This window comes from Entelurus aequoreus, linkage group LG18 (assembly GCF_033978785.1).
Source record: "Entelurus aequoreus isolate RoL-2023_Sb linkage group LG18, RoL_Eaeq_v1.1, whole genome shotgun sequence".
NCBI classification, from domain to species: domain Eukaryota; kingdom Metazoa; phylum Chordata; class Actinopteri; order Syngnathiformes; family Syngnathidae; genus Entelurus; species Entelurus aequoreus.
Genome location: NC_084748.1, coordinates 33,712,049 through 33,734,972, shown reverse-complemented (window position 1 = coordinate 33,734,972; position 22,924 = coordinate 33,712,049). Strand labels below are relative to the sequence as shown.

Here is a 22,924-nt window from a genome sequence, read left to right as displayed (position 1 = left end):
CTGTGTTTTTATATTGTTTTGATATTGTGGTTTTATATTGTATATTGGCCTTTTTTATAAGATGTATTTTCTGATAATTTAACTTTGTCTGTGAAAGGTGCTTTGGAAATAAATGTTACTTACTTACTTGAAAAAAAAGAGGCTGTTATAACGTGGATGACAAATGATGAAACACATTCAAGAAGACATTCAGGGTGCAGACATTGAAGAGTGTACTCCAGCCTTGTTGCTCTAAGCCATGGGTGTCAAACTCTGGCCTACGGGCCAAATTTGGCCCGCCATGTAATTTCACTTGGCCCTTGAGGCGATATCAAATTAACACTAGAGCTGGTCCACCGATTATATACAGCGGCGGTGCCGCGGTAATACCGCATTCACCGCTAATTCTTATACTTGCCAACCCTCCCGGGAAACTCCCATATTTCAGTGCCCCTACCTAAAATCGTCACGTCCGCTTTTAATCCAGTCCAACGAGTGCTGGCCCAGTCACATAATATGTGCAGCTTCTGCACGCACACACAAGTGAATGCAATGCATACTTGATCAACAGCGATACAGGTTACACTGATGGTGTATGGGGGGGTGTATATTGCAGCCCGGAAGAGTTAGGGCTGCATGGGATTCTGGGTATTTGTTTTGTTGTGTTTATGTTGTGTTACGGTGCAGATGTTCTCCCGGAATGGGTTTGTCATTCTTGTTTGGTGTGGGTTCACAGTGTGGCGCATATTTCTAACAGTGTTAAAGTTATTTATATGGGCACCATCAGTGTGACCTGAATCGCTGTTGATCAAGTATGCGTTGCATCCACGTGTGTGTGCGTACAGAAGCCGCACATATCTTGTGACTGGGCCGGCACGTTGTTAGAATGGATGAAAAGCGGGCGTGACGACAGCTCGTTGAGAACGTTAAAGGCCTTTAAGGCACGCCCCTAAGACTGTGGTCCGGGTGGACTACGAGATATAATGACTGATGAACACCTTCCTTCGATAATGAAGGTTGCCTCAGCTCAAAGCCTGAGCCCCGACATTAATGAACTAGCACCCAAGAAAAGATGGCAGGTATCTGGCTTGGGCACATCCGATTAGATCAGTGTGTTGCAAACTGAGCAGTTTAAAGTCCTGAATGGTTGGTTTATTCATTGTTATTTTATTTTCTAATTTATTAGCCTGTGGAAAAAGTTCATGTTGATATTTACCTCAGAAGGCTGCAAATAGAAAAGAGGCATTACATTTTTATTTAAATTGTATTTGATATGCCATTAATATTTTTTAATTATTATTATTATTATTATTTGAAACTCTATTTTGCATGTCACTATAAAGTTATATAAGCCTTGCTTGTTCAATATTCAATGCAAAACTTGTTTGGGTCCCTATTAAAAGGTTAATTTGTTCAACCTTGGCCCGCGGCTTTGTTCAGTTTAAAATTTTGGCCCACTCTGTATTTGAGTTTGACACCCCTGCTCTAAGCAGTCAGAATCAGGTAAGTAAGACCACATCAAGGCAGCACACAAACGATACCAGTGCTACTGCTGGTATCAAATATCACCGTCAGTCCGACACATAAACAAATAAATAAATGATACATGGGTTATACTTGTATAGCGCTTTTCTACCTTCAAGGTACTCAAAGCGCTTTGACAGTATTTCCACATTCACCCATTCATACACACATTCACACACTGATGGCGGGAGCTGCCATGCAAGGCGCTAACCAGCAGCCATCAGGGGCAAAGGGTGAAATGTCTTGCCCAAGGACACAACGGACGTAACTAGGATGGTAGAAGGCGGGGATTGAACCCCAGTAACCAGCAACCCTCCGATTGCTGGCACAGCCACTCTACCAACTTCGCCACGCTGTCCCCTGTCCCCAACAGCATGTGTAAATGTTTTCATGAGGATTTCAATGTAAACACTCATGAATACAAGATTGCAATAACAGGAACACCAAAGCGACCCAGAGAAACAAAAAAGTAATTTTATTGTGGAAAAACCTCAATAATTATTTGTTATTATTTTTACACAAGGTAAGTAGGAGAATACACTGGACAAAATTACAGTGATCTTTGCTTGTAAGGAGCAAAAAAATCTGCCAATGGAACAAATCCAAACGGTCTCGGTGAGATTTCTTCAAATAAGACGTTATGAATAAAGCTTTAAAAACTTAAAAGTGATCTTGAAATTAGCAATTTATTGTGAAGTTTTGTGTCTATACAAACTTGTGATGCTGAAAAGTTGTTGTTTTTCCTCAGAAGATCTACTGCCTTACAACAAGTTCTTCTGTTTCACTGAAAACATACTATTGTGGGGATTGTGACTTATATTAAGTTTGACTAAAAATTTGAAATATATACTTGGCGAGATTGTGAGTTTTGTTTTGTTCAATTGTCTCAATAGCTGTTTTTCATCAATCAGATTGGTCCCTGATATTTTCTTGATTCGGTTAGCAGGTGAGTAGTTGATATATTTACTTTCTTGTTTTTAAAAGGGACATTTCATCCAAAAATAACTCTCCTTTTAACTAATATGTCAACTTTTATGAGATCCTGCCTATTTAAGAATCTTGTAGAATGTGGAGCTAAATTATGGGATTTTTGTACTTGAAAAAAAATGTTAAAAAAAAGTTTTGATATTGAATCTAGAGAAACGCAACAGTGGGTTCAAAATTAAAATAAGTGCAGATAATTGTTTCAGAATCAGAATCAGAATCAGAAATACTTCATTAATCCCCGAGGGGCAATTAAGATTTTTAGCACAAAAAATGGCCAGAGAAAGGAGCAGACCCATCAAAGCAACCAAGACTCCACCCTCGGCTGCCCACCAACTCTCGGCCAGTGTCCAGTCCGCATGGATGAGCGAGGATTTCAGGTTGAATACAATTATGATGCACTCCGGTAATTATTTTAGAAAAAAATTGTAACTTTTATTTTTCACTTTCATGTATTTTAATATTTTAATATTTAAGCTTCTCTTTTTTTTCAAATTCAAATCCTTTTTTTTAAAGATTCGGAACATCGCGTGTCATCAACTGAGAGGGCGTGGCATCATTACAGGCAGCTTATCAAAAAGGATGGGGAGCTACGACTACCATGTTGAAGACGTACCTGTAAACAAATATATGTTATATGCGACTTTGTAAGCAAGTTCAAAAAAATAATAATAAAAAATACTACTACTAGTAGACTACAGACAGTTTTTGGTTAAAAAGGCTCCCGAGTACACACATGCAAGATGCCTTGTTACATGTACAGGTATAACATGTTGCTGTCTGATTACATCAGATCAAGTTGTATTGTATTTTCTAACCTACTTATTAGTATTCATAAGTGGCAGCCATGTAATCCAGACATCATCAGAATGCATTGAAGGTTGCCAGCATACGCCCACATAACAGGGGCATGAGGTTCATTTACGCCCGGACTGCACCAAAGAGAACCACATTGACTTTTGAAAAAACGAGCGGTGTTTGTGCAATAATAAATAATGATCATATGTTTTAGGCCAAAAATGTCAAAGTATGAGCTTCGTAATGTGAAGAAGGTGAAAGTATGATCCAGATTCAGGGGCCTCATTTAAAAAAGTTGCGTCAAACCAAAGTAAAGTTCACCTCAAACATTGGCATTTATAGAAAAATGTAGGTGGCATATTTCTACGCACTCTACGCGTAGAGCTAACACAAAGTTCTTCAGACACGGCGCCAAGTAAAACTCATATGCACTATAAAATATATACACCAAAACATATTTTTTACGATGTATATGCCAGTGGTTCTTAACCTGGGTTCGATCGAACCCTAAGGGTTCGGTGAGTCGGGCTCAGGTGTTCGGCGGAGGTCAAGACACACCCGACTCATCGTGTAATTAAAAACTTCTCCCTATGGGCGTATTACGGATACGGCAACAGCAGAAGTCACACTGATTTTCAGGTGTGTAATTTGTTGTGAGTTTATGCACTGTGTTGGTTTTGTTGTTTGAACAAGGTGATGTTCATGCACGGAGGATTTTATGCTCCAGTAAAAAAACATGGTAACACTTTAGTATGGGGAACATATTCACCATTAATTATTTGCTTATTAACATGCAAATTAGCAACATATTGGCTCTTAACTAGTCATTATTAAGTACTTATTAATCCCTTATTCGGCACGGCCTTATTATAACCCTAACCCTGGCCCTAACCCTCTAACCCTGACCCTAACCCTAACCAAATAACTGTAAATTAAGTCTTTGTTACTTAGAATATGTTCCCCATATTAAAATGTTACCAACAACATATAACTTTGTCTTGAATTTGAAAAAAAAACCTACATTTTATTTTTCACTAAAGAAGGGTTCGGTGAATGAGCATATGAAACTGGTGGGGTTCGGTACCTCCAACAAGGTTAAAAACCACTGGTATTTGCATTCCTTTAATTCTGAATGAATTGTATATTTATTTGTTAGCGCTTGGATATGAAAATATAGATCTGTATTCATGTAGTTATATTGTACATGTAGTTTTAATGTGGTGGGTCATTGAAGGAGTGTTTATTTCGGACATTTTTAAGTGAATGACAAAAATGTAAGAATATGTTTTTGACGTTGTGTGTGGCCCCACTTGGACATTTTTTTATTATGGATTTCAGCACAATATTTTGTTCGATAAAATCATGTTGTGAATTTAGAAAATGGTTGTATTTGACTTAGTTCAATATTTGTAGACTTATGACACGCTTGCAGTGCAAATAATCGGATCTCACGTAGCATTTTTGAAAAGTAGAGCCTTGCTGTATGTTTGAGTGTTTTTCTACCAGGCATACTTTCTTTGTTGGCGTGGAAAATGACAACACTACCAAGAGGCAGTTTGACTGAGTCTGAGTGATGCTTGAGTGTTTTTTGTCCACCGGCAAAAAATTGATCGTGAATCAGTACCCGGCAGTACCGACAGACTTTGGTCATTACCAATAAAAGTATTGAATTCAGAACTAATGCCGCACGCCACAAACAATTGAACAAAAAACATATTTATTGTGCCAATAAGGACACCAGGGAGGAACTTTTTTATTTGGTATATTTAAATATTTATAAATCCAATGTATAAGGTTGCCAGCCAAACCTCAAAATATACATTTTGGAACATTTGGAATCCGGTTATAAATCCAATGTATAAGGTTGCCAGCCAAACCTCAAAATATACATTTTGGAACATTTGGAATCCGGTTTCGGTCACTAAAAAGAAAAAAATACCCCAATGGCAAGTCATAATTATGAGTATAAAATCATAATTACCAGATAAAAAGTCAAAATTATGGGATAAACAGTCATAATAATGAAATAAAATGTGAAAATTATTATATAAAGTGGACATTTTTATATAAAAAGTCATGATTATGAGATAAATCGAAATTATGAGATAAATCGAAATTATGAGATAAGAAAATCATTATTATGACATAAAAAGGCATAATTATGAGGTTAAAAAAAAGCCAAAATTACGAGATAAAAAGTCATAATTCTGAGATAAAGTCATAATTATTGGATAAATAGTCAAAATTATGAGATAAACTGTCATAATTAAGAAACAGAAAGTCAAAATTAAGATATAAAGTGGAAATTTTTAGATAAAAAGTCATAATAATAAAATAAAATGTCAAAATTATGATATAAATTGGAAATTTTGATATAAAAAGTTATAATTATGAGATAAATCAAAAATGATGAGATAAGAAAATCATATTACGAGATAAAAAGTCATAATTATGAGATTTAAAAAAGTCAAAATGATCAGATAAAAAGTCATAATTCTGAGATAAAGTCATAATTATGGGATAAAAAGTCGAAATTATGAGGAACTGTCATATTTAGGAAATAAAAAGTCAAAATTAAGATATAAAATGGACATTTTGAGATACATTTGAGATAAAGTTATGATATGAAGTGGAAATTATGATATAAAGTGGAAATTTGGATATATAAAGTTATAATTATGAGATAAATCGAAATTATGAGACAAGAAAATCATTATAAGGTAAAAGGCATAATTATGAGATTAAAAAAAGTCTAAATTATGAGATAAAAATTCATAATTCTGAGATAAACTGTCATAATTACGGGATAAAAAGTCGAAACTAAAATATAAAGTGGAAATTTTGATATAAAAAGGTATAATTATGAGACAAATCAAAATGATGAGATAAGAAAAAAGTCATAATTCTGAGATAAAGCCATAATTATGGGATAAAAAGTCGAAATTATGAGGAACTGTCATATTTAGGAGATAAAAAGTCAAAATGAAGATATAAAGTGGACATTCTCAGATACATTTGAGATAAAGTTAGGATATTAAGTGGAAATTGTGATTTAAAGTGGAATTTTTTATATAAAAAGTTATAATTATGAGATGAATCGAAATTATGAGACAAGAAAATCATTATAAAATAAAAAGCATAATTATGAGATTTAAAAAAAGTCTAAATTATGAGATAAAAACTCATAATTCTGAGATAAACTGTCATAATTATGGGATAAAAAGTCGAAACTAAGATATAAAGTGGAAATTATGAGATAGAAAGTCAAAATTATAAGATAAGAAAATCATAATTATGAGATAAGAAAATCATAATGATTAGATAAACAGTCATAATTATGAGATAAGAAAGTTGAAATAATGAGATAAAAAAATATAATTATGAGACAAAAAGTCCAAATCATGAGATGACAAAATTCAAATTATAAGATTAAAAGTCAAATGCAAAATAGGCATAATTATGACTTTTAATCTCATATTTTTGTTTTGTTTAATGTAATAATTATGATTTTTTTTAATCTCATAATTTCGAGCTTTAAATCTCATAATTTCGATTTTATTTATCTCATATTTTGGACTTTTTTATCTCATTATTATGACTTTTTATCTCATAATCATGACTTATCATTGTGATATTTTTTTTTTATAGTGGCGCACACGGGCTTCCTTAGTTTTACATTCAGTTCCACGCACAGTTTCATAAATGAGGCCCCAGATCTTGTTGCACACAGGAAATTGACAAAGGTTTTAAATGTGAATATACCAACAATATTCTCCTCCGAGTCATTGTGTGGAATGCATGCTTCATACAGGCCTGTTTCCACCCGGCGAGCACCCGGCGAAGCCAGCTCTGCTGGAACTGAGCACCGGCAGCTGTTAGCACAGGTGGATCACGCTGCAGAGACAAAAACAGCGACGAGAGAAGAGGATTTAAATGAGCAAATGAGTGGAAGGAAGTGTGCAAAGGCCGCGGGGGTGCGACTCTGATCTGTTTGGGAGCGTTTGGAAAAGAGGCGTGCAGTAAAAGTCCTCCGAGTGGTGTTAATGACTTTCCCGGCAGGTACGATTGTGAGCCTGGAATTAGCAGGGAATGACACACTCGGGTGTGAGTATGCAGTGGTATGCAAATATCAACTCATTCACAAGGTCACCTGGACACCTGCAAAATATACTGATTAGGATCCGCAACACACCATCCTAACCTTCCCCTTGTGCGTCTGTAGGGCCGTCGTCACTACTCTATCGCCTTCACCTGTCATTGCACCCATCGCCTCCTTCTCGCCACAATGTTTGTGCTTAACTGTGCCAGTTTGCACGTACCTTCCGAATGTGCTAAACATTGGCAGAGCCGTCGCTGGCTAAAAAATTTTTTTTTTTTAAGTTCACACGTTTTTGAACGTGGAACAATGTTTATACTCTTTTTAAGCAAACTTGAATTTACTTTGATGCATGTTTTTTTTAATGAAAAACAAGTTGTTAGAATAATTTGATCTATTTTTTTTGATCACAAAAACTTTGTGTTTCAATGAGTTCCCAGCGAGAAGCAAAAATATGTCTTTGAACCAAGAAGGCTTGTAAACTCCACAAAACACCGCCTTTTGAACTCTTTTACGAACCTCTTCTTTAAACTGTTCTACGACCTGTTCTGTGAACTGTTTACGACCCTCGTCCCTTAGAAGCAGCTGTTGCCATGTAGTCAGAGAAAGTCCAAATAAAGGAGGAGGAGTACAATCTTTCGCCAGAGCGTGCTGAGACACTGCACAACGGTACAGTGTCCGTGCGTCTCTCCTCAAATTAAGCCAAATTTAATTCTGTCTCTGTTTAATTCTTTGCTTCTTGTATTGTTTAATAAATGTCATCAGTGTTTGAATCTGGCACAAGTCATGATAAACATAAACTTTAATATATTTGATCCATCGCCGGCCAGAATTCGATTCTGGAGAGATTGCTTATAAGCCCAGTACTGGAACTTTAACTGTTACGGTATCAATTCCCAAGACCTGGAAATGGAAACCAGTATTCAACGGTACCAATTTTCAGTTATTTGTGTATTTCAATTAATCAATGAATCTAAGTTTATTTATATAGCCCTTAATCACAAGTGTCTCAAAGGGCTGCACAAGCCACAACGATCCCACACCAGGGCAAGAAAAAACTCAACCCAATGGTAATAACATTTAATAAATGTTAATTTGTTCAATGATAAAATCATATTTTTTGATTAAACAGTAAGTTTCTAATGCTAGCTGTGCTGTCCAGTTGTTATATACATTTATTTTTCATTTGCAAGTATTATATAGTCAACTTTGTATGCAGTTGCGATCCCAAAACATTAGATGGCAGTAGTCTTTTCCATTAGGCCGACCGAATGTGCCAGTGTAGTTTCTGGTTGAGTCCTATAAAGTGTTTGTACTGTAAGTATTGTACTTATTATACAAGAGCTGTTTGATTGTAACTTAGTTGTAGTTTTGATGACCAAATCTGGAGGTGTGGAAATGCCATGTAAAATCGCTTATGCTAATCAGTAGCAGCGGTATAGCTCGGTTGGTAGAGTGGCCGTGCCAGCAAGTTGAGGGTTCCAGGTTGGATCCCCGCTTCCGCCATCCAAGTCACTGCCGTTGTGTCCTTGGGCAAGACACTTTACCCACCTGCTCCCAGTGCCACCCGCACTGCTTTAAATGTGACTTAGGTATTGGGTTTCACTATGTAAAAGCGCTATATAAATATAATTCACTTCACACAGTAGCATGTCTATGGCACAGACAAGGTAAATTAGCATAGAGCTGATGCATTTTTGAAAAGTAGAGCCTTGCTGTATGTTTGAGTGTTTTTCTACCAGGCATACTTTCTTTGTTGTCATGGAAAATGACAACATTACCAAGAGTCAGTTTGACTGAGTCTGAGTGATGCTTGAGTGTTTTTTGTCCACCAAGTGTTTGAGTCGGCAAAAAATTGATGCAAAACGTGCCTCCAACTGATTGCAGGGCCCAACGCCCTGAATACGGAGCGCTAAATGATTACATTTGCATCTCCTCCTCTCTGAGTTTTGTAAGTTCTGATATAGCCAAACACGCTCAACGGGTTGTGCTGACCATTTTGCACATTTACCAGAGGCAATCCTCGGGGCACAAGCTTAGTAGAACAGCTTTGCGTGCGATATCAAGTCTGCACGTGTTTTAGTACACGCAAACATTTAGTATATGGACTCTTAAGAGTCACGCGCAGTAGGGTTTTGACATCAGTTTATGTTTCATCTCAACTTTAGAAAGCATATTTAGAACTAGAAAATTCCCGCGGAAATTTCAATGGGCTTGCTATCTGTGCCCTTAACCTCTGGCATGGGGTCGATCGAAGTTGGCATACTTCTAAGATGGCATCAAGTATTAAAATGCACTATTTTTAGGTGTAAAATTACAAAATTAGCACTACGTTAGCGTGCTAATATAAGAGATGTTAGCATACTTCCAAGATGGTGCCAAATATCAAAACCCATGATTTTTAGGTCTAGACAAACAAAATTACTTAAAAAGCAAGTATAAAACTTTAGCGTGGTAACATTAGCAAGATGACATAGTAGCATTCTTCTAAGATGGCACCAAGTACTAAATTACACTTGCAAAATTAGCTAAAAAATTTGCATCAAACGTTAAGAAACTTTGGCATTCTTTCAAGTTGGTGCCAAGTTTCAAAAATCATGATTTTTAGGTTTAAACATACAAAATTAGCTAAAAAGCGAGCATAAAACGTTAGCATGGTAACGTTAGCATGATGACACGGGACAAGATAGCATTCTTCTAAGATGGCACCAAGTATTAAAGTGCATTTATCAGTGTAAACATGCAAAATTAGCTAAAAAAGTAGCATCAAATGTTTAAAAAATGTCAGCATTCTAGTTGGTGCCGAGTTTCAAAAATCATGATTTTTAGGTTTAAACATACAAAATTAGCTAAAAAGCATGCTAATGTACTCACAAGTATGCTAACAGTTAATATGCGTCGACAGCAAGTATTACAAATCATGATTTGTAGGTTTAAACACACAAAATTAGCTAAGAAGCTAGCATAAAATATTAGCATACTTACAAGATGGTGCCAAATAACAAAATCCATGATTTTTAGGTCTGGACAAACAAAATTAGCTAAAAAGCTAGCATAAAATGTTAGCGTGGTGACGTTAGCATGGTGACAAAGGAAAAGTTGACATTCTTCTAAGATGGCACCAAGTTTAAAATGCACTTATAGGTGTAAACATGTAAAATTAGCTAAAAAAAAAAAAAAAAAAGAAAGCATCAAACATTAAGAAACTTTAGTATACTTTCAAGTTGGTGCCAAGTTTACAAAATCATGATTTTTAGGTTTAAACATACAAAATAAGCTAAAAAGCTAGCCTAAAACGTTAGCGTGGTAACATTAGCATGATGACATAATACAAGTTAGCATTCTTCTAAGATGGCAGTAAATACTAGATTGCACTTATATGTGTAAACATGCAAAATTAGCTATAAAATTTGCATCACACGTTAAGAAACGTTGGCATTCTTTCAAGTTGGTGCCAAGTTTCAAAAATCAAGATTTTTAGGTTTAAACATACAAAATTAGCTAAAAAGCTAGCATAAAACGTTAACATGGTAACATTAGCATGATGACATAGGACAAGATAGCATTATTCTAAGATGGTACAAAGTATTAAAGTGCACTTATCGGTGTAAACATGCAAACTTAGCTAAAAAAAGTATCATCAAATGTTTAAAAAATGTTAGCATTCTAGTTGGTGCCGAGTTTCAAAAATCATGATTTTTAAGTTTAAACATACAAAATTAGCTAAAAAGCTAGCATTAGACATTAGCATGCTAATGTACTCACAAATATGCTAACAGTTAACATGCGTCGACAGCAAGTATTACAAATCATGATTTGTAGGTTTAAACACACAAAATTAGCTAAAAAGCTAACATAAAACATTAGCATACTTCCAAGATGGTGCCAAATATCAAAATCCATGATTTTTAGGTCTAGACAAACAAAATTAGTTAAAAAGCTTGCATAAAATGTTAGCGTGGTAACGTTAGCATGATGACATAGGACAAGTTAGCATTCTTCTAAGATGGCACCAAGTATTAAAATGCACTTATAGGTGGTGTTAACATGCAAAATTAGCTAAAAACAAAACAAAAACTAGCATCAAACATTAAGAAACATTAGTATACTTTCAAGTTGGTGCCAAGTTTAAAAAATCATGATTTTTAGGTTTAGACATACAAAATAAGCTAAAAAGCTAGCCTAAAACGTTAGCGTGGTAATGTTAGCATGATGACATAATACAAGTTAGCATTCTTCTAAGATGGCAGTAAGTACTAGATTGCACTTACAGGTGTAAACATGCAAAATTAGCTAGAAAATTTGCATCAAACGTTAAGAAACGTTGGCATTCTTTCAAGTTGGTGCCAAGTTTCAAAAATCATGATTTTTAGGTTTAAACATACAAAATTAGCTAAAAACTAGCATAAAACGTTAGCATGGTAACATTAGCATGATGACACAGGACAAGATAGCATTCTTCTAAGATGGCACAAAGTATTAAAGTGCACTTATCGGTGTAAACATGCAAAATTTGCTAAAAAAGTAGCATCAAATGTCAAAAAATGTTAGCATACTAGTTGGTGCCGAGTTTCAAAAATCATGATTTTTAGGTTTAAACATACAAAATTAGCTAAAAAGCATGCTAATGTACTCACAAGTATGCTAACGGTTGATATGTGTCGACAGCAAGTATTACAAATCATAATTTGTAAGTTCAAACACACAAAATTTGCTAAAAAGCTAGCATACAACATTAGCATACTTCCAAGATGGTGCCAAATATCAAAATCCATGATTTTTAGGTCAAGACAAACAACATTAGTTAAAAAGCTAGCATAAAATGTTAGCGTGGTAACGTTAGCATGGTGACATAGGACAAGTTGACATTCTTCTAAGATGGCACCAAGTATTAAAATGCACTTATAGGTGTAAACATGCAAAATAAGCTAAAAATAAATAAATAGCATCAAACATTAAGAAACGTTAGCATACTTTCAAGTGGTGCCAAGTTTCAAAAATCATAATTTTTAGGTTTAAACATACAAAATTAGCTAAAAAGCTAGCCTAAAACGTTAGCATGGTAATGTTAGCATGGTGACAAAGGACAAATTAGCATTCTTCTAAGATTGCACCAAGTTTTAAAATGCACTTAAAAGGTGTAAACATGCAAAATTAGCTTAAAAAAAAAAAACTAGCATCAAACATTAAAAAACATTAGCATACTTCCAAGATGGTGCCAAATATCAAAATCCATGATTTTTAGGTCAAGACAAACAACATTAGTTAAAAAGCTAGCATAAAATGTTAGCGTGGTAACGTTAGCATGGTGACATAGGACAAGTTGACATTCTTCTAAGATGGCACCAAGTATTAAAATGCACTTATAGGTGTAAACATGCAAAATAAGCTAAAAAAAAATAAATAGCATCAAACATTAAGAAACGTTAGCATACTTTCAAGTGGTGCCAAGTTTCAAAAATCATAATTTTTAGGTTTAAACATACAAAATTAGCTAAAAAAGCTAGCCTAAAACGTTAGCATGGTAATGTTAGCATGGTGACAAAGGACAAATTAGCATTCTTCTAAGATTGCACCAAGTTTTAAAATGCACTTAAAAGGTGTAAACATGCAAAATTAGCTAAAAAAAAACAAACTAGCATCAAACATTGAAAAACATTAGCATACTTTCAAGTTGGCGCCAAGTTTAAAAAATCATTATTTTTAGGTCTAAACATACAAAATAAGCTAAAAAGCTAGCCTAAAACATTAGCGTGGTAATGTTAGCATGATGACATAATACAAGTTAGCATTTTTCTAAGATGGCAGCAAGTACTAAATTGCACTTATAGGTGTAAACATGCAAAATTAGCTAGAAAATTTGCATCAAACATTAAGAAACGTTGGCATTCTTTCAAGTTGGTGCCAAGTTTCAAAAATCATGATTTTTAAGTTCAGAAAATTAAGCTAAAAAGCTAGCCTAAAACATTAGGATGGTAACGTTAGCATGATGACATAGGACAAAATAGCATTCTTCTAAGATGGCATCAAGTTTTAAAATGCACTTATAGGTGTAAACATGCAAAATTTGCTAAAAAAAAAAAAAAAATAGCATCAAACGTTAAGAACTGTTAGCATACTTTCAAGTTGCTGCCAAGTTTAAAAAATCACGATTTTTATGTTTAAACATACAAAATAAGCTAAAAAGCTAGCCTAAAATGTTAGCATGGTAATGTTAGCATGGTGACATAGGACAAGATAGCATTCTTCTAAGATGGCACCAAGTTTCAAAATGCACTTATAGGTGTAAACATGCAAATTAAGCTATAAACTAGCATCACACGTTAAGAAACGTTAGAATACTTTCAAGTTGGTGCCAAGTTTCAAAAATCATGATTTTTAGATTTAAACATACAAAATTAGCTAAAAATCTAGCATAAAACATTAGCGTAGCAACGTTAGCGGGATGACATAGGACAAGATAGCATTCTTCTAAGATGGCACCAAGTATTAAAATGCACTTATAGGTGTAAACATGCAAAATTTGCACACAAAAAAAAACTAGCATCAAACGTTAAGAAAGGTTAGCATACTTTCAAGTTGCTGCCAAGTTTCCAAAATTATGATTTTTAGGTTTAAACATACAAAATTAGCTAAAAAGCTAGCATACGACATTAGCATGCTAATGTTCTCACACGTATGCTAAGAGTTAACATGCGTAACAAGTATTACAAATCATTATTTGTAGGATTAAACACACAAAATTAAGTATAAAACATTAGCATACCCCCAACATGGCACCAAGTATCAACATTCATGATTTTAAGGTTTAAACATACAACATTAGCAAAAAAATCCAGCAAAAAATGTTAGCATGCTATCGCCCTCATACACTTTTGTGAGTCTTACAGGCCTGTTTTGCTGTTGTACAATTCTTCATTGTACGAGAGACATTCGACTTCAAAGGTTTCAGCGTAGTGCATTCAGATAAAGTGCAAATTATTGACTGTGCTCTTGTTTTGTTATCCGATAGCTCATTTCCATGATCCAGGCCGGAGGGAAAGTTATCAGTGGCCCAAAGTAACGTAGATAATATAAAGTGGGAACCTCTTCCCTGATGTGTTTGACAGGAACAGGAAACTGCTCACTTTATCACTGTACTGTAAACTTGTAGTCTGCCTATGAAGTGTGTGTGCGCACTGTTGCGTCAGACCAGTCTGAATAAAAGTCACTGGTCAATCCCAAGTTCTTTTGGATGACATATATGTCATACTTGCCAACCCTCCCGATTTTTCCGGGAGACTCCCGAATTTCAGTGCCCCTCCCGAAAATCTCCCGGGGCAAGCATTATCCCGAATGTCTCCCGATTTTCACCCGGACAACAATATTGGGGGCGTGCCGTGATGGCACTGACTTTAGCGTCCGCTTTTTCTCCATACAAACAGCGGGCCGGCCCAGTCACATGTTGTATGCGGCTTCTGCAGACACACGTAAGTGACTGCAAGACATACTTGATCAACAGCCATACAGGTCACACTGAGGGTGGCCGTATAAACAACTTTAACACTGATACAAATATGCGCCACACTGTGAACCCACACCAAACAAGAATGACAAACACATTTCGGGAGAACATCCGCACCGTAACACAACATAAACACAACAGAACAAATACCCAGAATCCCTTGCAGCCCTAACTCTTCCGGGCGACAATATACACCCCCGCTACCACCAAACCCCGCCCACCTCAACCCCCGCCCCCACCACACCTGAACCCCCCCCCAATCTCCCGAATTCGGAGGTCTCAAGGTTGGCAAGTATGATATATGTTGAGTAAGAAGGACCATCAAGACAGAATAGCTATATTACCAAGTTTACCAGTGCTTTCGGTCTCCCCTAGAGGGGGGGGGGGTTACCCACATATGCGGTCCTCTCCAAGGTTTCTCATAGTCATTCACATTGACGTCCCACTGGGGTGAGTTGTCCTTGCCCGTATGTGGGCTCTGTACCGAGGATGTCGTTGTGGCTTGTACAGCCCTTTGAGACACTTGTGATTTAGGGCTATATAAATAAACATTGATTGATTGATTGATACTAAAGCTTTAGGAGACCAGTCCTACAGTGCGTTAATAGCGGCATCTAGAAGCGGTCTAAAAATCAAACGGAAAGAGACAGCTTATTGAGTACGAAAACAACTCCCTCCCGCCCAGGAAGCAATACAACCTTATTGTTCTACAGAGATAAGGTAAAAAGCAGTGGCGTGCAGTCACTAGAGGCAGGGGAGGCACGGCCTCACATGCCATCATGGAAAGAAAAAAAAAGTAAAAAGAAAAAAAAATTAATTAAATTGTTATATGTATCCAGTGATTATGCTAAAGTTATTTTCCATTTAACTTCACCAGTTTTAGATTATTTTTATTTTTATTTTCAAATTTGCCGTTCAAATACTGAGAAGAGACGGTGCGGTGATCAGCAGCCAGTTGAGGCACGTCACTGCGTTGTGCCTCAACATGGATTGTGCGCAATGACTCGGCTAACTGCTGGCCTGCTGTGCAGTGAGACCGTATTGCTATATGAATTATATTATACATTTCCATAGTTTAGTTAGCTGAGGTATATAATGTACAGTGTATTTTGTCAACAACTGTATGTGTGTAACATATTTCTTGTGCTGAGCGATCATAATACTGCTGCGAAGACGCACTGGCTGAGGCTCGTCTCATAACCCCACCTCCTACGCACCTCCGCCGCAGAAAGCACCGCCCGACGGGAGCGCCACACCAACCAAAGCCCACACCCAAACCCTCCACGTGCAAGACCGAATCCACCCAAAAAAAGTCACTTAACAAGAAGGCAAAAAGTGCAAAAACAACAATGCTCGCGCTGGAGGAGCCGCGAACGACCGCAGGGACACAACATTAGGTACACCTGCAGACTGCAGCACGGATTTAATATTTCATTCATTCACAACTCTTCCAACACGAACACCACTGTTCCCGCACTTATAAGTAAAGGTAAGACCATAATAACGTTCTTTTTATTAAATGTGTTTTTTTTGTGTGCTACAGTTTGTAAGTGTAAAGTTAAAGTTAGGTTAAAGTACCAATGATTGTCACACACACACTAGGTGTGGTGAAATTTGTCCTCTGCATTTGACCCATCCCCTTGTTCACCCCCTGGGAGGTGAGGGGAGCAGTGGGCAGCAGCGGCGCCGCGCCTGGGAATAATTTTTGGTGATTTAACCCCCAATTCCAACCCTTGATGCTGAGTGCCAAGCAGGGAAGAATGCTGGTATGAGCTTTTAAACATAACCCGTTAACTGCTGCCAATCAAATGGTGAATAAGATACTCTTTAGGGTTCATAAATTTGTAAATCTGACTGTGATGAAGTCAGTGCCTCACCTGACATGAACCTCACCGCACGCCGCTGGTAAAAAGATGTATGTAGATGCATGTAGACACACATCCAGTCCATCCAAAGTGTGTTATGGAAGAACCGTGCAACAAATGAAATCTCCGTTTAAGTCTCACAGTGCGACCGTAAGGACTAAAAATGACCATAAAGACAGTTTGTCCCATTATCGTTTACTGCTTCCTATTTATGCGTCTCTTTTTTTTTTTTGCTTGAGCCAAACCATATTTCCTTTTTCACACCAGAAGAGTGGAAAGCATCAAACGCGCAAAAGGAGAAGGACCATAAAAAAGGTCAAGCTAACGTTGTTTATCGAGGTTACTTTTCCGGACTATAGAGCGAACCCGGTACATACGCCGCACCCGCTAAATTAATAGCAACGTTTGAGAATCCCTGAGATATAGTACTGTAGTGCAGTGTTTTTCAACTTTTTTTAAGCCGAGGCACATTTTTGGACTTGAAAAAATCTGGAGGCGCACCACCAGCAGAAATCATTAACAAACGAAACTCAGTTGACAGTAAAAAAAGTCATTGTCGCAATTGTTGGATATGACTTTAAACCATAACCAAGCATGCATCACTTTAGCTCTTGTCTCAAAGTAGGTGTACTGTCACCACCTGTCACATCACGCCGTGACTTATTTTGTGTTTTTTTTATGTTTTCCTGTGTAGTGTTTTAGTTCTTGTCTTGCGCTCCTATTTTGGTGGCTTTTTCTCTTTTTTTGCTATTTTCCTGTAGCAGTTTCATGTCTTCCTTTGAGCGATATTTCCCGCATCTACTTTGTTTTAGCAATCAAGAATATTTCAGTTGTTGCTATCCTTCTTTGTGGGGACATTGTTGATTGTCATGTCATGTTCGGATGTACTTTGTGGACGCCGTCTTTACTCCACAGTAAGTCTTTGCTGTCGTCCAGCATTCTGTTTTTGTTTACTTTGCAGCCAGTTAAGTTTTAATTGTGTTTTCCATAGCCATCCCTAAGCTTCAATGCCTTGTCTTAGGGGCACTCACCTTTTGTTTACTTTTGGTTTAAGCATTAGATACCTTTTTACCTGCTGTTTCTGACATCTACAAAGCTATTAGCTACCGGCTGCCACCTACTGATATGGAAGAGTATTACGAGCTCTAGACAGCACCGACACTCAACAACAACACATTTGCAGACTATAATTACTGGTTTGCAAATAATATTTTTAACCCAAATAGGTGAAATTAGATCATCTTCCATGGCACACCAGACTGTATCTCACAGTGGTTGAAAAACACTTCTGTGGTACATACAGTTGTGCATGTGTAAGGAAACGCATTACCAAAAATACTGCGTATGCCCTTGTCCTGGTTGCTCAGTACAATATGGCCAACCAAATTGATTTTTTTTTTTACCATTTGCATGGCAGTAAAGAATGTTCAAATATCATTTAAACAATCACCTGTACAAAAGAAGTGGTGGTCATGGCAACCACTGACATGTTATCCTCCCTATTATAAAGCACAGTAACATAAAATTGAGCTGGAAGTGGCGGTTACGGTTTTTTTTTTTTTTTTCTTCCTTATTGCGTGTAGTGCTCGAACTCGCTTGAGTGCTTCTTCGGTGACTAAATTGAAGCACATTTAAATCCTCCAGCAATGACGGCTGATTTGCAGAAGGCGCTACGTTTATATTTGGCATGTGTCCTACTTCAACACTGTCATCTCGTGGCGTCGCCTTGACAAGATGACAGTGTTGCGCACATGTTCCCTTACATGAGCATCTGTGTGTGTGCATGTGTGTGTGTGTGTGTGTGTGTGTGCATGTGTGTGTGTGTGTGTGTGTGTGTGTTCTTGTATTTCTACCCTTCTTGAGACATCAACAAGGAAAAGTACCTTCCATATGAGGACCGGTGAACAAGTTAGGACCCAAATCATGGTCCCAATAGGGAAAAACCATTGCATCTAATAGAGAGCCAAATACTAGAGTCTGTGAACATTGCTCCAAAGTCAGGATTTTTTTGTTGACTTAATGTGCATACAAAAGTAAACATTGACAGGTGCAAAGGCAGCAATATATGATAAAACAAGACTGCAGCTAGAGAAGGACGTCCCTATTCATCCCTGAAAAAACCCGCCAGGTGAACAGCTGATTTTACGACTTCCGGTGCTGATGTAAGACAACCCGCGTCCCATATGTGACCATAGGATGAAAGAATACACTACGGTACTAAGACTATAGTGGCCATTAACAGTTAGCTTCTACAGCTGGGTTGCCCAAAGTGCGGCACAGGGGCCGTCTGTGGTCCGTGACTCGTTTGTCATCGGCCTTAAGCACATTACAAAAAACAAAAAATGGAGATCTCATTTGCACCCCTGGTGGTGACTGTCAAAATAAGGGTGGTGCCAAAAAGGTGTGTCAGTTTTAAAAAAGTGCTCCCCGTCTGATCAACATATGAAATAACATGTGCATGTAAACATTTTAAGTGCTCCCCCTTTGGCCAACATATGTAATAACAAGTGTGTGTAAGAAATCGAAATGCCAAAATTAATCAAATAAATACGTATTTAGAGACATTCTGTAATAACTTGAAGTAAATGATGAAGATTAAAAACCAATTATAAACAACAAATTCAAAAATATTTTTTTAACTAAAAGCTTTTTTTTTCTCACAACGTGTCGACTCTTTTTCTTATAAAATTGGGAAGAATTGCTCATATTCTTTTTGCTTTTGTAATAGTACAATATTTGTAAAATTATTACTTTTTAATGTAAAATTGTTATTTTTTAATGTAAAATTATTATTTTTTAATGTAAAATTATTATTTTTTAATGTAAAATTATTATTTTTTTATGTAAAATTTTTATTTTTTTATGTAAAATTATACTTTTTCATTTTCTTTCATATATTCATTTATTTCAGGCAATGACATAAAAAAAAGAAAGTACAAGGTAGACAATACATAATAATATAAACTAATATAATGCAAAAGGTAATAATGTACAGTATGTAAGCATGATTGTCCAGTTTTAAAATTCCATCCATCCATCCATCCATTTTCTACCGCTTGTCCCGTTCAGGGTCGCGGGGTGCTGAAACCTATCTCAGCTGCATTCGGGCGGAAGGCGGGGTACACCCTGGACAAGTCGCCACCTCATCGCAATTATTACTTTTTAATGCAATTGGTGACATTTGTCATATAAAATCCTGAATTTTATCACAATATTGCCAATTTTTTTGATGTTCTTGTAAAAAAGTGATTTTTTTTTTAAAGTACAATTATGACTTTTGTCATTATTTTGCCAAGTAAAATCCTGACTATTATTATAATATTGCCAAAATGTTAAAGTTTTCCTATAAAATTGTGACTTTTCTCAAGTAAAATTACGACTCTTTTCATAAAATTGTCAAAATGTTAAGCTTTTCTTGTAAAATTGGGACTGTTTTTGAGTAAAATTCCAACTTTTATCAAACTATTGCACAAATGTTGAGTTTTTCTTGTAACATTTTGACTTGCGTTGTGTAAAATGACGACTTTTATTATAATACTGCCGGAATTCTAAGTTTTTCTTGCGAAATTGTGACCTTTTTCATGTGAAATTCCAACTCATTTTTCACAACAAGCTTTTTTTACATTTGCATAGCATGTATATATTATTAATGTTGTAAATGCAAATCTTTACATATCTAGAAAGGGTGGTCCTAAAGAGGTAGGCATTATTCGGAGGTCTCAAGAAGGTAACAAATGCAAGAATGTGTGTGTGTGTGTGTGTGTGTGTGTGTGTGTGTGTGTGTGTGTGTGTGTGTGTGTGTGTGTGTGTGTGTGTGTGTGTGTGTGTGTGTGTGTGTGTGTGTGTGTGTGTGTGTGTGTGTGTGTGTGTGTGTGTGTGTGTGTGTGCGTGTGTGTCTGTGTGCGTGTAGCCAGAAGGTAAAAGAACACCAACGTCTTCCCAACTCAATAACATCTCCCACAAAGAGACGCATAACCATCGCTTTTCTGCAACTCTGTCACTTGCAACTCATGTTTTCCCTGTGAGGAACTTAAGTAGCTTCAAACGCAGTATATTAATCGGGTAAAAAAAAAAAAAAAAACCCTCAGTGGTCTTCTGAAGTCAAATAAAAATTGCTTGAAAGAGACAGAAGTGTATTTTTTGGAGAAAGCAACAATGATTACATTGTAAGTAGGAGGCAAAAAAAAGGCTAATTAGAATAATTTTCTCTGACCTGTGCAAGAAAGGCCATGAAAAAGGATTCACACACCCCCCGAAGCGCCCACCCACACACCCACACACCCACACACACACAAAGACCTGTTGAGTATAACAGTGTCATAACACAGGTCACGTAGACATGGCCTGAATAAGCACTGAAATTGCCTTTATAAGGAAAGAATAGAGCTCCCTGACAAGGAACCTTTCATAATTGGCACGTAATTAAAAATGCCTAATAAGTCATCTGTCATGTGTGTTACTCACACTCTATCTTTTCCGGAACAACTGGACAGAAATTAGGACCTGATTAATTCCTACCGAATTTTCAGACCATAGGGAGCACCGGATTATAAAGTGCATTAAAGGGTCATTATTATGATTTTTTTCCCTACATTTAAAACACTTCCTTGTGGTCTACATAACATGTAATGTTGGTCAAAATAATGCATAGATTATGTTTTACAGACCATCTTCAAGCCGCTTTATGACCGTCTCTTCAGGATGCGCCGTTTTGTGGGCGGTCCTATTTATGTGCCTCCACTTCGACTGCGTCTTGTCCCCGTCATCTTTGTTGTAGTTTGCAGCGCTTCCATAGCGAGTCTACTGACAGATACAAGTTAGAACTTTGTATAAGAGATGGCAACAACAAGAGGATAGAGACAAAGAAGGAGATTATTGACGGGACTTATGCAGATCCCAAATACACATCAGCAGGTACCAATAGATAAGAAAAGGTGGTTTTGGATAATATTGCAGAACAAAATGCACGGTGGCACAGGGGTTAGTGCATGTGCCTCACAATACGAAGGTCCTGAGTAGTCCAGAGTTCAATCCCGGGCTCAGGATCTTTCTGTGTGGAGTTTGCATGTTCTCCCAGTGACTGCGTGGGTTCCCTCCGGGTACTCCGGCTTCCTCCCACCTCCAAAGACATGCACCTGGGGTTAAGTTGATTGGCAACACTAAATTGGCCCTAGTGTGTGAATGTGAGTGTGAATGTTGTCTGTCTATCTGTGTTGGCCCTGTGATGAGGTGGCGACTTGTCCAGGGTGTGCCCCACCTTCCGCCCGAATGCAGCTGAGATAGGCTCCAGCACCCCCCGCTACCCCAAAAGGGACAAGCGGTAGAAAAATGGATGGATGGAATAATATGCCTCCTAATAGGTGCCATTTTGGGGTTCTCGTACACACGCCATAATAATACCCGTATGTTGAAGCACAGTACGTCTGACTATGGTAGCCGTATTGCTCAGCCTTCCATCAAACGTTGCAGCTTCGAAGCTTACCAAAGATGTACTAAAACATTTTGACAGATTTTTGAGCGCCGTGTGTAATGTTCCATATTCTCAATGAAACATCAACGTTTTGGTGTTGCTGGCTTACGGGTACTTGCTCGCATCATTTATTGAAGAGCGTCCACCTGCGTTCACACGTCGGAAAAGTATGTGCAAACTGACAGTTACACACACAGCTGTGAGAAAGGAGGCGATTGCGCAGCAGCTCCATCCTATGTGCGCTTGTCAACATATATGGGCTGTCAAAAATAAAAACATTAGAGGTATTGTCTATTCAGCAATATCATTTTATAAATGTATAGCTGCTGGTTGACTTACGGGGCTGATTAAAACAAATTCAATTGATGTGTTGTGTCTGCTGGCTTTTTTTTTATTTTAACAATGTTTTTTTTTTTTTTATATAGAACATATATATTAACATATCTCCTATGTAAAAAAAAAACGTCTTACAATATGCATTTTCTTGCATATTCTTCTTCACAGTGCTGCAACCTCTCCCATGAGCGTGCAAAAAAAAATGGTTTATGTGTAGATACATCGCAAGATTGTTTCTAAAATGGCCATAAAAAGTTGTACATAATGGTCTGGTGCATATTTGCGACAGGCATGATAACACAATGATTGAGTGTCTCCGTGGTGATGCCCCATATAGTACACGCAATAAACCTGTCTGCACCACTTTT

At 37.0% G+C, this 22,924-nt stretch overlaps 1 long non-coding RNA gene across 1 annotated transcript in view; it reads right to left on the bottom strand.

Annotated features, from left to right (window-relative positions):
- Window positions 1-7,167: 7,167 nt before the first annotated feature.
- Window positions 7,168-22,924, bottom strand: part of LOC133633579 (uncharacterized) — a 25,796-nt gene continuing 10,039 nt past the window's right edge. Inside the window, exons 2-3 of the long non-coding RNA XR_009821789.1 lie at window positions 21,418-21,550; window positions 7,168-7,179 (exon numbers count right to left, since the gene is read on the bottom strand). This is a non-coding gene — a long non-coding RNA (uncharacterized LOC133633579). The remainder of the gene's footprint in view (window positions 7,180-21,417; window positions 21,551-22,924) is intronic.